This window comes from Monodelphis domestica, chromosome 7, assembly GCF_027887165.1.
Source record: "Monodelphis domestica isolate mMonDom1 chromosome 7, mMonDom1.pri, whole genome shotgun sequence".
Lineage (NCBI taxonomy): Eukaryota > Metazoa > Chordata > Mammalia > Didelphimorphia > Didelphidae > Monodelphis > Monodelphis domestica.
The window spans coordinates 131,129,572-131,145,006 of record NC_077233.1 but is presented as its reverse complement, the minus strand read 5'-3'; the positions used below and the strand labels follow the sequence as shown (position 1 = coordinate 131,145,006).

General features: G+C 37.6%; 1 protein-coding gene across 18 annotated transcripts in view; it reads right to left on the bottom strand.

The window, feature by feature from the left end:
- TBC1D24 (TBC1 domain family member 24) overlaps positions 1-15,435 on the bottom strand; it is a 43,428-nt gene that overhangs the window by 14,068 nt on the left and 13,925 nt on the right. For 11 of the 18 annotated variants that reach the window (XM_016424226.2, XM_056805485.1, XM_007499500.2 and 8 more), the window contains one exon: positions 2,384-2,498. The exons of 3 other annotated variants lie outside the window; for them this stretch is intronic. The gene's annotated coding sequence lies outside the window, so the exon portion shown is untranslated. Of the gene's footprint in view, positions 1-662; positions 851-2,383; positions 2,499-15,435 lie in introns of all 18 variants that reach the window. 4 more of the 18 variants (XM_056805479.1, XM_056805478.1, XM_056805480.1 and 1 more) reach the window with 1 other exon arrangement.

Below are 15,435 nucleotides of genomic sequence, written 5' to 3'. Positions count from 1 at the left end.
AACAAAAGGGTTTGATTAGAGAATTCCTCAGGTCTTTTTCAGCTCTAACATTTTACAATGTTGTATGTTTGTGTATGTGTGTATGTGGTATGGTGGTAGTAGTAGTACTACTACTACTCTTTACTCTCCAGATCTATTACACCTTCAAACTTAAGAAAAAATTAATTTTTTTCTATCATCAGTTATTTCTGGACATAACTAAAAATGAACTCTTTCAGGTAACAAATAAAAAAAGCTAAGCAAAACCAACAGACAGAGGAATCATGTCTGCTAGTATAGTAAATATTTTGCACCTGTATTCTGCTACTTCTCTATTAAAAGGAAGGAGATACTTCCCTCATCTTTTCTCAAAAAGCCAAAATTAATCATAATAATTACTCATATTTAGGTTTTAGTGTTTTCATTTACATCACTGTAGCTATCACATGCATTGTTATTTTGGTTCTGCTTATTTCATTTTATATCAGTTTATACAAGTCTCATGTTATTCTGAATCTCATGTTCAGTTTTATAGCAAAATAATATTTCCTTGAATTTATGTGCTATAATTTATTCATTTATTTCATTAATAAGCACTCACCATGCCTCCAGTCTTTTTTCTACCACAAGATTGCTGTTCTGAACATTCTGGTATATATATATACATATATATATGAGGTTACCTTTTATCTGTCTTTTACCTCCTGGAAGGGCATATGTCCATTAATAAGAGCTCTGGGGTAGCTAGGTGGTGCAGTAGATAGAGCACCAGGCCTGGAATCAGGAAGACCTGAGTTCAAGTCCAGCTTCAGACACTTAACTGTGTAGCCCTGGTTAAGTCACTTACACCTGTTTGCCTAAGTTTCCTCATCTGTAAAAAGTAGAAAATCCCAAATGCGGTCATAAAGAGTCATACTCAACTGAAAACAACTGAACAACAAGCAGGGAACAAAGAGTATGAATAATTTAGTGATTTTTTTTCACATAACTCAAACTTTTTCAGAATGGTCAGGCCAATTCATAGCTCCAACAGCATATTATATTAGCATGCTTATCTTCCTATAGCTCCTTCAACAGTGACTATTCATTTTTTGACATCTTTGCTCTAATTTGCTGAGTTTGAGATGAAACATCAGAATCATTTTAATATGCATTTTTCTTATTAGTAATTAGAAACAACTTTCCACATTAGTGTTGATAATTTAAAATTCTTTTGACAACTGCCAAGTAGGAAATGGCTTCATTTCCCTTGTTAAAGAAAGCATCTAGTATATGCAAGACATCATACCTACAGATGGAGATTTCCAAATTATCTATAATTCTTTGGCCTCTTTCATTCCATAATTTCAAATCATATTTTCCAATATACTTTTGTGATTCTCCGCTTTGGGTTTTTTTTCACAAAAAAGTCACTAAATGTCAAGGTATATCTTTGACTAGGTTTGGAGGATCTCATCAAGTTATTTGTGGAATTTATCTAAAGCTTAATGCTCTGCAATAGATATTGGCACATAAGCCACAACTGCCTTCATGAAAGTCATGAAATAACATTTCTTGTTGTCTATGGGTACAAGATGAAACCAACTTCACCAATTCTTTTATTCATTTTCTGAGGAGAAAATGGCTATAAGACATTCTTCCATTTAATTGTAACTTTCTTATATCACCATAGTTTAAATTTTCAGTAAGAATGTCAATGTGGATGTGTTCTTCCACTAATTTCTTCCAATAATTTATCAACTCAACTAGAGTCATTGGGTAGGAATTTTACATTTAAATTATCAGTTAAATGAATGTTTATAGATTATTAAAAACTGATTCTTATTACTTTTTGTTCTTCTTTTTGCCACTGTCACTACAGAAAACTAGAGGGAGCTTCAGAGACCTAAGCACTAGTTTGTATTTTTATCTTTGTCATATTTTGCCAGGACTTCAAAAATCCTATTCTACTGCTTTATCATGGCATGGAAAATACTTAAATTCTTTTTTTTTAATTAAATTTTATTTCCAGTTCTGAATTATCTCCCTTCCTTCAATCTTCCCTTTCCCTACCCATAGAGAAGGTAAGAAAAAAAAAACAATCTATTACAAAACTGTATAGTCATGCAAAATTCCCACATTAGTCATGAATGATCTGAATTCTAGAAGGCTATTCCAACAGAATGAAAGCCTCAGTTGGTCTGCAAAATTGAAGAGAATTTGGGTATCAGCTCCATGTCAGACACTAAATGAGCACCAGCCCAACTAAGTATGGAAAGATTCATTCAACAGGCTGGCCACTTGGTGATTAATTCTTTGGCATAAATATTCTATGTACAGTCATGACTATGAAATAAAAAGGATTAATCAGAGAATCCCTAAAGCTCTTTTCAATTCTAACATTTTACAAACATATGAGACTAACCTTTTGACTTGGAGACTGTTAATTTAGTCCACTGTTGTGATAAATAGTGGTTTCAGTCAGTTTTAGCAAATAACCAGATCGTTGTTCAGATTTCTGATGTGTCTGGAAAATTAATCTGAAAAATAACAAAGTCATTTACTTTTAAAAAATGTTTGCCTTCTAAAAATGGAACCAACATCTTTTCCCTTCCCTCACCTCCCACATCTTCTGAGCTCAGATGATCTATCATGGTTATATAAAATTCAAGAAAGCATCTTTTTTAATTAAAAATGTTTATTAAAATTGTGGCATTCTGACTAGTGATTGAATAACTTTGATTTTCAATCATTCATCTTAAAATCTTTTGAAGAGAAGTTCAGCAAATTTACCTAGGCTTGCTGCTAGTACATGAATAATCTGGCTCTCGGAGAAGGAGTCCTGAAAATAGTGAGTCTACATTTATTTTATGTACCTTTACTTGGGATAAAATTTTAAAAAGCTCTTCTTCCTCCCAGTTCTTTGTTAAATGTAGGAGGAACTTAGTTGAGAAGTCCAACTACCTTCTAGTCTGAGAGCCAAGGTACTGTAGGTGTGGGAATAACAACAAACAGTTTTACCTAAAGCTCTAAATTTTAAGGTGAAGATAATGGTGGTTATGGCAGTGGTTTCTAAAGTGGGGACCATAATCCTGGGCAAGTCATTTAACCCCCACTGCCTAGCTCTTACCACTCTTCTGCCTTTTAGAACCAATATATAGTATTCATTCAAAAGTGGAAGGTAAGGGCTTAAAAAGAAATAAAGTGGGGACCATGAGATGATGTCCAAAAGCATGCAACCAACTAATGAGATGGTGAGAATGTGAGAAAATGGTCATATTCCCTTGAAAACCTATTGTGGGCTTGTTTCCAACATAACAATCACTGTCTTTTCCATTATCATTCACAACTCCCCTACTTCGTCCCCTTCCCCTTTAAAATTTCCCAGCTCTTACTCCTACTTCTGGCCCCACTCATCTATTATCAGTTGCTTTGATGTGGGCAAAATATCCTATTCTGTTTCCAGTATTCCCAGTATATCCTGCCCCTTAGTTCACCTTATGGCTGCTTAAGGATTCTTCAACTGGTAGGCTCTGAGCTCTTGAAGAGAGTAGCCAGGGAATAAGAACCCCTCCTCATTTCCCATCTTACTCTCCCCAATCTTCTCATTTTTGTTTTAGGTGGAACAAAGTGTTAGTAAGCATGGATGGGCTGTGATCTCATGTTGTCTGCTTCCCTCTCCTTACCCAACCTACTTCCCTCTTCCAAATTTTCCTGTTTCTGTAAGGTTACCACCAGTATCCTTCCAGTCACCTAAATTAAAAACCTTTATATCATTACTGATATTCATTCTCCCTCATCTCCCATATCAAATCAGCTACTAAAATGTGCCATTTCTGCCTCCATATTTCTCATAGTCACCCCCTACTCTCTACTCACATAGCCTAACTCCCTTCATTCAGGCCCTTATCACTTTTGCCAGAGCTATTGCCAATAGCTTCCTGATTGGTTCTCTTGGGAAAATTTCTCCCCACTACAATCCATTTTCTACACATCTGACAAACTGATATTCTTAAAGTGTAAATCTGAGCATGCCACTCCAGTGGCTCCCTATTTTCTCTTGTATCAAACAGTATTTGATCTTTACCATATCCTTTTAAAATTGTGTGGGTGTGTGTAAGTTTGATAGGGGTTGGGACTAGACTGATTTTATTGCTTATAGGGAACTCCCTGACAAGCAAACTCCTTCTATTAATAATGATTGGCACTTTCTCTGCACCTACTACCAATATTAAGAAGGCTACCTAGAGCACAGTGAAGTTAAGGGACCTGCCCAAGGTCATACCTATAGGTCAGCATGGCAGAGGCCAGATCTGTATTCACTAGATCATGCAATCTGAAACTTTTTGGATTCAAGACCCCTTTACACTCTTAAAAATGGAAAAACCCTCAAAGAGGTTTTTTCTATGTGGGCTATATCTACTGATATTTACAATTTGGGAAATTAAAGTGTCTTAGTATGATGAAGAATTTTGACTTTAGGGACCACCCCTTCCCTGCCCCGCCCAGGTACCTGGATCACATTTTGAGAACTGTTTTGCTATGCCACCTTGCTTATCATAAGTTTTATAATATATACAATTATTACTGTAATGGGAAATTATATAATTTATAAGTAAGTAAATATATACATTTGAGGATACATATTAAAATTTTTTGTTCATAATGGGGAATATGATAGAAAAAGTTCAGAAAACTATTGAGCTATAGCTTAGAACCTTTCAGGGTAGAATTGACGAATCTCTGCAAAGTCTAGAACTAACTTTTCTCTATTTGTTCAGCTTAATGTCTTATTTTAACTTTATTGTTTCCTCTCATTCTCTTCCCACCCCCACCCCATTAATTACTCTTCACAATGGCAAACATGTTTATAAATAAGACAGGCACTAGCCAGAGGATTACTAAACCTTACCAAGTTTTCCCCAGATTCGGGTTGAATATTAAACTAGAAGCTCCAAAGCCATTTATTATCCCTTAGAAATCTTCTTAAAAAGAACTAACTGGAAGAAGCAGAGCTAGAGCTGTGCTTACCAAAGTATAAGCAGATCAGGTAACTTGTTTGCAAGGTGAGGACTTGCAAAGAGCTATCCTGGAATTTGCCCAGCTTCCCAATGAATTTTCTTTTTTCCCCAGTGGATTTTCTTTAAGTAGGAAGGAGCACCAGATTTTAAATCTGTGTGGGAAAGCTTCATGTAACACTGAAATGCTATTAATGGACATATCTGGAAGACAGAAACTGTGCAAATTCCCTTTTATGGTGGCTAAGTACTAGAAACTAAGAGGCTGTCCATCAGTTGAAGAATGGAAAAAAGTTCAAATTATGGTGTACAAATGTAACAGAATACTATTGTGTTGTAATAAATGAGGAAGGGGATGGTTTCAGAGCAACCTGGGAAACTGGTATGAACTGATACAGAATGAAGTGAATAGATCCAAGAGACCAATTTATACAAATAATGATACTGTAAAGAAAAAAACTTCGAAGAACTAAGAGCACTAATTTATGCGTGACCAGCCAGATTCCAGAGAACTCTGGAATTTCATAATGAAACATGCTAGCTATCTCCTGACCAAGAGGTAACAGATTCAGGGTACAGATCAAAACATATATTTCTTGGACATGGCCAATGCAGGAATTTGTTCTGCTTGTGTCCAAAAGTTTTTAGATGCACGGGTTTCATAGATAAAGATCTGGCCTCAGAGGCAGGAAGTCCTAGGACCATACCTCTGCCACATGCTGGCCTATAGTATGACCTGGTACAAGTCACTTCATTGTGCTTAAGGTGGCCTCCTTAATATTGGTAGCAGGTCTATAGAGAGGGTGCCAACCATTATTGGTAGAAGGAGTTTGCTTGTCAGGGAAGTACCTATAAGCAATAAAATCAGTCTAGTTCCAATCCCTATCACACACACACACACACACACACACACACACAAGTGAGTCACTCACTTTGTTCTACTGAAAACCAAACCAAATTTTTAAAATGTAGTATGTAATTTAAAACAATCATCCAGATTAGCTGAAAAAAAAAATCCTAGTCTTGTTTATTTTCTATATTATTATTCCTATAGAAGACAATATTAGCCTAACAAACCTTTAACAAGCCTAAGTTGATATTCAGGTCAGTAATCCTCCCAATTTTGAAGGAAGTGGAAATTTCACTTACTATTTTAATATAAGTGCACAGACTAGTAAAGTGGACCAAACCTGGCAAAAGACAAGGGAAGAGATAAAATGGAAAAAAAGCATTAGATGGGGCAGCTCAGAGGACAGTGAGTCAGGCCTGGAGACATGAGGACCTGGGTTCAAATCTGACCCTAGATACTTCCTCTCTGTGTGACCCTGGGCAAATTCCTTAAGCCTTATTGCTTAGCCTTTACTGCTCTTCTGTCTTGGAACCAATACTTAGTATTAATTCTAAGACAGAAGGTATGGGTTTAAAAAGAAAAAAGCATTAAAGACAGAAGAACTAAGTTCAAATTCAACCCCTACTAATTCTTACTGCCTTTGTGACCTAGGGCAAATCATTTAAGCTCCCATGGCCTCAGTTTTCTTAACTGTAAACAAAGACTGAACTAAATGATCTCTGAAGTATTTTCCAATCTATAACCCTAGGCTCAAATGTTTCCCACACCTCAACTGGTTCAGGCTACGCCATCCTGACCCCACATTAGGATATTGACTCCATTCCTGCCATAAAACTAGATGCTACTTAAAAGAAAACAAAAGGGGGGGGGGTAGCTGGGTAGCTCAGTGGATTGAGAGCCAGGCCGAGATGGGAGGTCCTGGGTTCAAATCTGACCTCAGACACTTCCTAGCTGTGTGACCCTGGGCAAGTCACTTGACCCCCATTGCCTAGCCCTTACCACTCTTCTGCCTTGGAGCCAATATACAGTATTGACTCCAAGGAAGGTAAGGGTTTAAAAAAACAAAACAAAACAAAAAGGGGAGGGAAATAAAGGATATTTTCAACTACCTTTTTGTTGTTGTTGTTGTCAAATCAAGTATATTTTCTATCTTTCGCTTCTCCAGAACACCTTTGTGTTCAAGTGCTGTATCCTCCCCCACAAGTTGGGTACTCATGGTGCAGGAACAACTTAAAGAGACCCTAGATTATTCTGGCCTTTTTGCCAGCCTCTAGATCTATTAGGTTTATAATTAAAGATGAAAAATATAAAGATCAGTGAAAGGTATCTAATAAGGATGGAATGTAGCTCTTTGATTAGCTCACAGTCATTAATAATTAAAATTTTCCACTATGTTAGAGGTTTGCCTATTTAAATGTCTATGAGAAAGGGCAGGGAGGTGGCTCAATGGATAGAGAACCAGGTCTAAAGATAGGAGGTCCTGGTTTCATTCGGACACTTCCTAGCTGTGTGACCCCAAACAAATCCCCATTGCCTAGCTCTTACAGCTTTTCTGCCTTGGAACCTATACTTAGTTTTAATTCTAAGACAGAAGGTAGGGGTTTAAAAAAATGTCTATGGGGACCTTCTTTATAAGGTTCTTTCTCTTATGAAAGAGTTCTTCATTGATTATAATTTGGACCTGTGTTTAAGGATTTAGCAGCTTTTCTGCATCTCACTCCAATTAGAGCTCAAAATACTGCTGCAACACGGAAGAGCCAGTTTAGTCCCTGTAGCTAACAAGATCCTAGAAACCAAAGGTCAAATTAGAGTGAGAGAACTCAGCAACACATAGCAGGTAGAGGTACAACGAACTTCCCTACATTTTTGTCCTTCGATCACATAGGAGTACAGGACACAATGAATAAAATACTAATAAGATGTATCATAAGCAAATTTTGCCCAGGTTCCTCTATCATCCTTTCTTTTCAGATGTGACTACTGATATTTTTGTAGTTTATCACCAGCTGCAAAAAATGAAAACACAAAAGGGCTCTACAAGTCATGGGAGTCAAGTTCCATTTTATCTAAAAATTCATTCCTTTTAAACATGTTAGTTTGAATTTTATTATCTTGGTAACTAGAAAGGAAGACTTCTAGGAACCTGATAGCTCTACTCTAAGGATCATAGTGACCCTTGTGCTACCACTATGTCTATTCTATCTCAGTCCAGCTCTTTCATCACTTAACACCAGGGTGTCCACTAGCCCAACAGAACCCCCCAGGAATCTGGTTTTCATTTCAAATTTCCAATAGGGACATAAGTCATATAATATCATGCTGTCTTTCCCCATCTTATTTCTTTTTCTATTAAAACAACACCTTGGGGCTGACTCCTACAGTCAAAACAAATTTGTTCCTGGATAGCTGGTAACCTAGTTCTATCTTGCTAGATTACAAACCCACCTCTCATTTTCCATCACCTCTCCCCTGCAGTCCTCCTGACATTGACCAAAATTCTTTTTATACAATTTTTCAGTTGCTACTGTAGATCTTCTGAGACAGACTGGTCCTTCAGAGTATCCATCAACTTTTCCCTCTCAGATGCCACAGGACATTGTGCCTTTTCCTAGCTATGACTAAACATACTTTACTATATGTTCCTATCTTATATGTTTTACAAATACTAAGTCACAAGAACCATCAATTTCTCATCTTTAAAATGAAGAACACAACTTTCCTAACTAATTAAATTTGAAATTCTTATTTCCACATGACAAAGATAGTATATACAACTAAGTTGGATTTCTTGCCAAGTTATAGAGTGTATGATGATATATTTGACTATCCATTTAATTTCCTTCAACAGGTCTACAGAGGAGACTAGAGGATAAGGAAAAAAGTTATAGTCAAAAATGAGTCTATAATCTCCAGCCTCCACAAAGAAAAACCCAGAAATGGCTTTTGCTAGCTAGGGGCAAGAGGAATAGTTATTTTGACTTTATTTGCCTAAGATACTTGTTTGACTTTGTTTTCTCAGGCCCTCAATCCTAGCTCTTGATCATCTTTTCCAAGGAGGCTAGACTTAGATTACTGTTTTCTAGGTTTTCTTCCTAGGACTTGGTAGAAGAACCCAGATGATGGGCTAGATGTATGCTTTCAGTCATGATCAAGGTACCCTTATATAGGGGAGTAGTGGTCCCCCTATATTTTGTCCTTGTCAAACTCCAACTGGAGTATTGTGATCATTTCTGGTTGCCACTGTTTAAGGAAGGACATTGATAAGCTGGAATATTCAGAAGAGAACAAACAGGATGGTAAAGTCTATAGCACATACAGATCAGATGAAGTGGATATGTTTAGCCTGGAGAAAAGATAACAAAGTGGAACATGATAAAGGTGTTTAGTAGTTAAAGGGCTAGCATTTGAAAGAGGAATTAGATTTGTGCTATTGGACCCCAAAGGCCAGAACCAGGAACAAAGGGTGAAGTTGTAAAGAAGCAAATTTAGATATATTAGAAAAAAAATCACAAATTTTAAAATGATAATTAAAAATAATTACTCATTTTAAAAATTACAAATGCTATTCTGTAATTTTTCAATTCTTCCATACTTCATTTCTTTCCCAGGCAATCATCCCTGCACTAACTACATTCCCTTCCCTTCCATGTCTTGATCCTCTGGGGAACCAGTTCAATTTTATGCTGTTCTCTTCTCCCAAATTCTTTTTTCCTTTTATCCTACCAAAAACTTCACTCTGACAAGCCACATCCTTGGACTCTCAGCATTTACTACTTTCACTTCTATGCACTTCTGCTGAATAAAGGCAGGAGAAATTAAAGCAACTATGCTGACTGGATTCATTATAAACTGATGTTACATAATCTGTACTGGGTCCTCACTTCAGAAAGGTAATCCTTTTACACTTTCTTGACTCACTACCTTACCACTGTAGCTTTCCCAAATCTTCTGAACTCTCTTCAAGACTCTAGGAGTTCCCCCACTTCCCTACCTGTGTACTTTGCCTCATATTTCACTGCAAAACAGGACATTTGTCATGTCACTCAGATGACTTCTGAAGCAATCTCCTTCATCCATTTTCACATGAAGAGATGGTCTTTTCCTTGCCAAGGCAAACCTTTCTGTATGAACAAGTGATTGATCTTATTCCAGCCTTCCTTCTCCAACAGATTGCCTCCTCTAACATCCCCACTCTCTCACTTACATTTAATCCCTTCCTGTATACTGGCTGGCTGGGGTGTATGGGGTGTTCAGGGAGGGGTAGCACCTTGGTATGGAGGGCTTGTCGTACCCTTTTAGGGCAGCTCTCCAGCCTCTGACCCCTATCTGACACCCAGCTCTCACTTGTGGCTCCCAGTAGCTGCTAGCATGTGGCAGAGGCCACACCCGGGGCAATGGCTTCAACAGGCCGGCCAAACCTTGTGAGGGTAGCCATCAGGTCGTCGCCGACCCCTGGTGAACTAGGGCTTTGCTCATCCAGCATGTGAAGACTGTTTCACCGGAACAGGCGGAAGAAACCAACAAGAAGATTCAATGGCTGAGATGGCGATACAGCAAGGCACAGTGGAGTGCTTAGGGCGTGTTGGAGCACAAAGGACAATGCAGCTGAGGAAGTCTCCAGGTGTAATGATTTTTTGTGCCACTGGACCCAGGCTTCCAACGCCGAGAGAGTGGGACTGTCTCTGTGCATTGACTTTTCCTCTTAAATCTCTTTCACGTACAAGTATCTTTGTGCACACATGTACAAAGACAATGGTCATTCTCAGCCTCCGAGAGACTACTACCATACTGGCTGCTTCTCTGATTCAAATACACATGCTCATGTCTTCCCTATTCTCAGAAAACCCTCACTTGATCTATATATCCCTAATAGTTATCATCTTATCTCCCATTTGTGGTTATATACCTTGAGAAGTCTGTCTACAGTCAATGCCCACTTCCTTTCCTTTCACACTCTTCTTTAACTCTTAGTAGTCTGGCTTCTGACCTCATCATTCAACTGAAACTGTATTTTCCAAAGTTACCAATGATCACTTAACAAATCTAATGGCTTTTTCTCAACCCTCACTTTTTCTTGAGCTCTTTGCAGACTTTTGACATTGTCAATCACCCTCTACTCCTTGATACTCCTCTCTAGGTTTTTGAGACATTGCTGGTTGTTATCCTACCTACTTGACCATTCCTTTCTTCTTTACTGGATCTTTATGCATGTCATGCTTATAATACAAGGTTCGTCCTGGGCCATCTTCTTTCTCTATGCTATTTCACTTGATGATCTCATCAACTTCCTTGTTTTCAGCTATCAATTCCATGCAGATGACTTTCAAATCTATTTGTCTAGTCCTAACTTCTTTCCTGACCTGTTTACTGTATAACTTATGCTGGATGTTCTTCATAGACATCTTAAAATCAATATGTCCAAATTTATTAAATTTTCCCCCAAACTCTTCCCTCTTCTTAATTTCCCTATTAATGTGGAAGAACCACTAATGTCCCAACCACTCAGGCTGACAACCTAGGTATCATTCAGGACCCCTCACTTCCATCTCCCATAATCCAATCAGCTGCCAAATCCTGCCATTTCTACCTTCATAGCATTTCTCATATATGCCCCCTTCTCTCCTATGACATTACCTCTATCCTGGTGTAGGACTTGTATCACCTCCAACCTGGACTGTTGCAAATAGGTTACTGATGGGTCTGCCTTCCTTAAGTGTCTCCCTACTACAATCAACTTTTTACTAAGTTGTCAAACTGATCTTTCTAAAGCATACAATTGATATCACCACATTTGTTCCCCCCATTCAATCAACTCCTTGGTTTCCTATCACCTTCAGGATCAAAAATAAAATCCTGTTTAGTTTTTACATTTCTTCATAACCTGGCCCCTTCTTATCTTTTTTTTTGTCTCCTTATACTTTACCTCCCCCAGGCCTTCCCATACCCATTCTCTATGATTTGCAATGACCTTACCTTCCTGAGTCCTTGCATACCACATTATATCTCCCAACTCCAAGAGTTTTCACTGGCTGTTCCAAAATGTGGTACCCAGAATTGAATATAATACTCCAAATACAGTCTGACCAAATTAGAATATAGAGACTAAATTAATATCTTTTTTCTAGAAACTAGGTCTTAGTTTGACTGGGTATCGCCTGTGTTCTTGATCAGAACCTCTTAGAAAGAAACTAGGTCTTTTAATGACGCTCAAAATCACATTAGCTTTTGTTTTGTGGCTGCCATATATCACACCACTAACTCATAATATAGCTTGCAGTCCATTAAGCCAAGATCTTTTTCAGACTAATTTCTGTTTAGCCATGTCTCCCCTATTTTGTACTTGGGAAGTGAATTCATTGAACCCACATAAAAAATTCATCTTAATAGCCAATGTCTTTTCCCATTAAAGTATTTCATTGTACTAGCTTTATATCACCTTCAGATTTGATAAGCATTCCATTTATTCCATTATCCAAGTCAGTAATAAAAATGTTAAACAGCATAGAGTCAAACAGATCAGTAGGGTACTTCACTGGACACTTCTTTCCAAGTTGACATTAAACCATTTAATAGTCCTTTGGGGTCTGCCATTCAGTAAAACTTGAATTCATCTAATCTCCTCCTGTCTAGCCTAGATCTCTACATCTATCCAAAAGAACAGGTGAATTATATCTACATTTTTCTAATCTACAAGTCTGGGAAGGGAGGGTAGTCTGACATGACCTATTCTACTTTTTCTAAGGTCAGATTGCTAAATCCAATGATTTTAGTTCAATACACTATTGACCATTTCCTCCCTCCTGGACATGCTCTCTTTCTTGGATTTTTATGATACTGCTTTCATTTAGTTCTTCTCCTACCTGTCTGGTTGCTTCTCAGTCTCCTTTACCATTCATCAATCATCTCTATGTACAGGGATGAACATTAGAGGTCCAAGTTCTCTTGCCTTCTCACTTTCCACTATATCTCAGTGATCTCATCAGACCTCATGGATTTAAAGATATCACTTCACATAAGACCCCAAATTTATATGTCCAGACTATTTCTGTTGTAAGCACCAGTCTTTCTTTATCACCTACCTGCTGGACACTTCCACTTAGATCTTACTTACTTAAACATTTCAGGCATGCCTAAAACTGAACTCATCTTTTTTCTTAAACCTAATCTTTCTTTTAACTTCTTCACTGTTAAACACATCACCAGGCTTCTGGTAACTCAAGTTTGCAAGTTAGAAGTCATCCTAGATTCTTCACTTTCATCCCATACATTCATTCACCAAATTCTGTCAATTCTACCTCTGCTACATATTTCTACTCTCATACCACAATCATCCTAATTTCACAAAACTACCTAATTGATATTCCAATAACACAAATCTGATTCTGTCACTCCTCTGCTCATTTAGCTCTACGGTTCTCTTTTGCCTCTAGGATAAAGTATAACCTCATCCATTTGGCATCTAAAACCCTTCATGATACTGCCATCAGTCTGTATTTTCTAGCTGATTTCACATCATTCCCCTCTGTGAATCTTAAAACTACTCAGACTCTACTTTAGAAGATTTGATTAAGCTATTCCCCATTTTTAACAATGGAGGTACTTGATCAGGAATGTATTAAGAACTTTTAAATTTACTCCACCCTACTCAGTGTCTTAGGGGAAGATAAAGTTGCAAACTCCTGATTGAACAATGGAAGTCCCTAACTCAGACTTATAGTAAAGCTAGAACCTTAAGCTAGGTCTATTTTTAGATCTAATACAAAAGGGTGTTAAGTACCTATAAAGGTTATATTAATCACTAAAAGGTCAAGCAACTTACAAAAGGCAAGCTTAACAAAAGAGGTGTGAAGTACTCAAAGGATTTACTCTAACCAGAGAAGGTGAGAACAAAAGAAGATGAGAACTAAGAATGGGCAGTCCTGGGAAAAAGAGTCTACTGTGATTGGTAGACGTGAAAATTTAGGGGAGGTGACATAAGAGAAAATTTCTTTAAAAGGAAGGGGTAAAAGGTAATTGAGTTGGGAGTTCTGAGTTGAAGTGAGGGAGATTTTGAATGGAGTTCAAAATTGAATTCAGTTTGGAGAAGATTTCAGTTCAGAGGGAAAGAACCCAGCTTGGAGATGATCTTGTGGTGAGTGATAAAGACTGACTTGCTCTCCCTTAAGCTCAGGAGCCCTTTTTCTACTGCTTGGCTTAGCCTGAGCCAGGGCAATTTAAATTAGTTCTCTCTCTCTCCTTCCCTTAATTCCTTCTTTCTTTACTAGTTAAAAAATCTCCATAAATCCCAGCTGACTTGGGTATTTTCATATTTGGGAATTTCCCATGGCAACCACTTATTTCAGATTTTAAGTCAAAACACTAAAAATTATCCTTACAGTTTGGCCAAAACCTCTACGGTTTGGCATTTACAGTTTTTAACATTGACAACCCTCATGCACTAAAATTCCAACTGGCCTACTTTCTGCTTCTAATACATGACCATTCATATCCTATCTGCATATTTTTCCCATTGATTTCTTCACATGAGAACAATTACTGTGCATACAATGTCATTCTACTTCATTTTAATTTTTTTCACTTATTTTGTAATAAGGTACACCCTTAGACCCACATTCTAGATATGGGTATCTCCTACCAAGACTTGGTGATGTCTCTAAGGCCAAATGTGCATTCTGTTTTAGAATCTTTAGTTCTTCTTGTTAGTTGCACTTTGTTAAACAAATAACCATCTTATCCACCTTCACCAATTGTATCTGTTCTTTCTTTATTCCTATTGTTACCACTCTAGTGTTTAGTCCCTTATTACCACCTGTCTGAATGTGAGCCATTACTTCCTATTAGATCTTCTCAACACTACTCTATCCTCTTCTAATGCTTATATTGCTTTGCTAAAAATCAGTGGCTCGCTATTGCCTCATTAAAGTTCAATTTTCTTTCTTTCTTTCTTTCTTTCTTTCTTTCTTTCTTTCTTTCTTTCTTTCTTTCTTTCTTTCTTTCTTTCTTTCTTTCTTTCTTTCTTTCTTTCTTTCAACCCTTACCTTCCATCTTACACTCAATGCTGTGTATTGGTTCCAAGGCAGAAGAGTGGTGAGGGTTAGGCAATGGGGGATAAGTGACTTGCCCAGGGGTCACACAGTTGGGAAGTGCCTAAGGCCAGATTTGAACCTAGGACTTCCTATCTCTAGGACTGGCTCTCAATCCACTGAACTACCCAGATGGCCCCAAAGTTCAATTTTTTTTTACTAATATCCAAGGTACTCTGCAATCTGGGCCTTTATTTTTTAAAAAATCATATCATCAATCTTCTCTAAGTTCTATACTTTATATTTTCTGTTCTTGGAATGATATGTACTCTCATATCTTCATACCATTGCTCATAATATGCCCGAAATTCCTTCACTCTCCTCTGCTGGCTGAACTTCTAATCATCCTTTTTTTTTTTTTAATCCTTACCTTCCATTTTAGAATCAATGCTGTGTATTGGTTCTAAGACAGAAGAGTGATAAGGGCTAGGCAATGGGGGTCAAGTGACTTGCCCAGGGTCACACAGCTGGGAAGTGGCTGAGGCCAGATTTGAACCTAGGACCTCCCATCTCTAGGCCTGGCTCT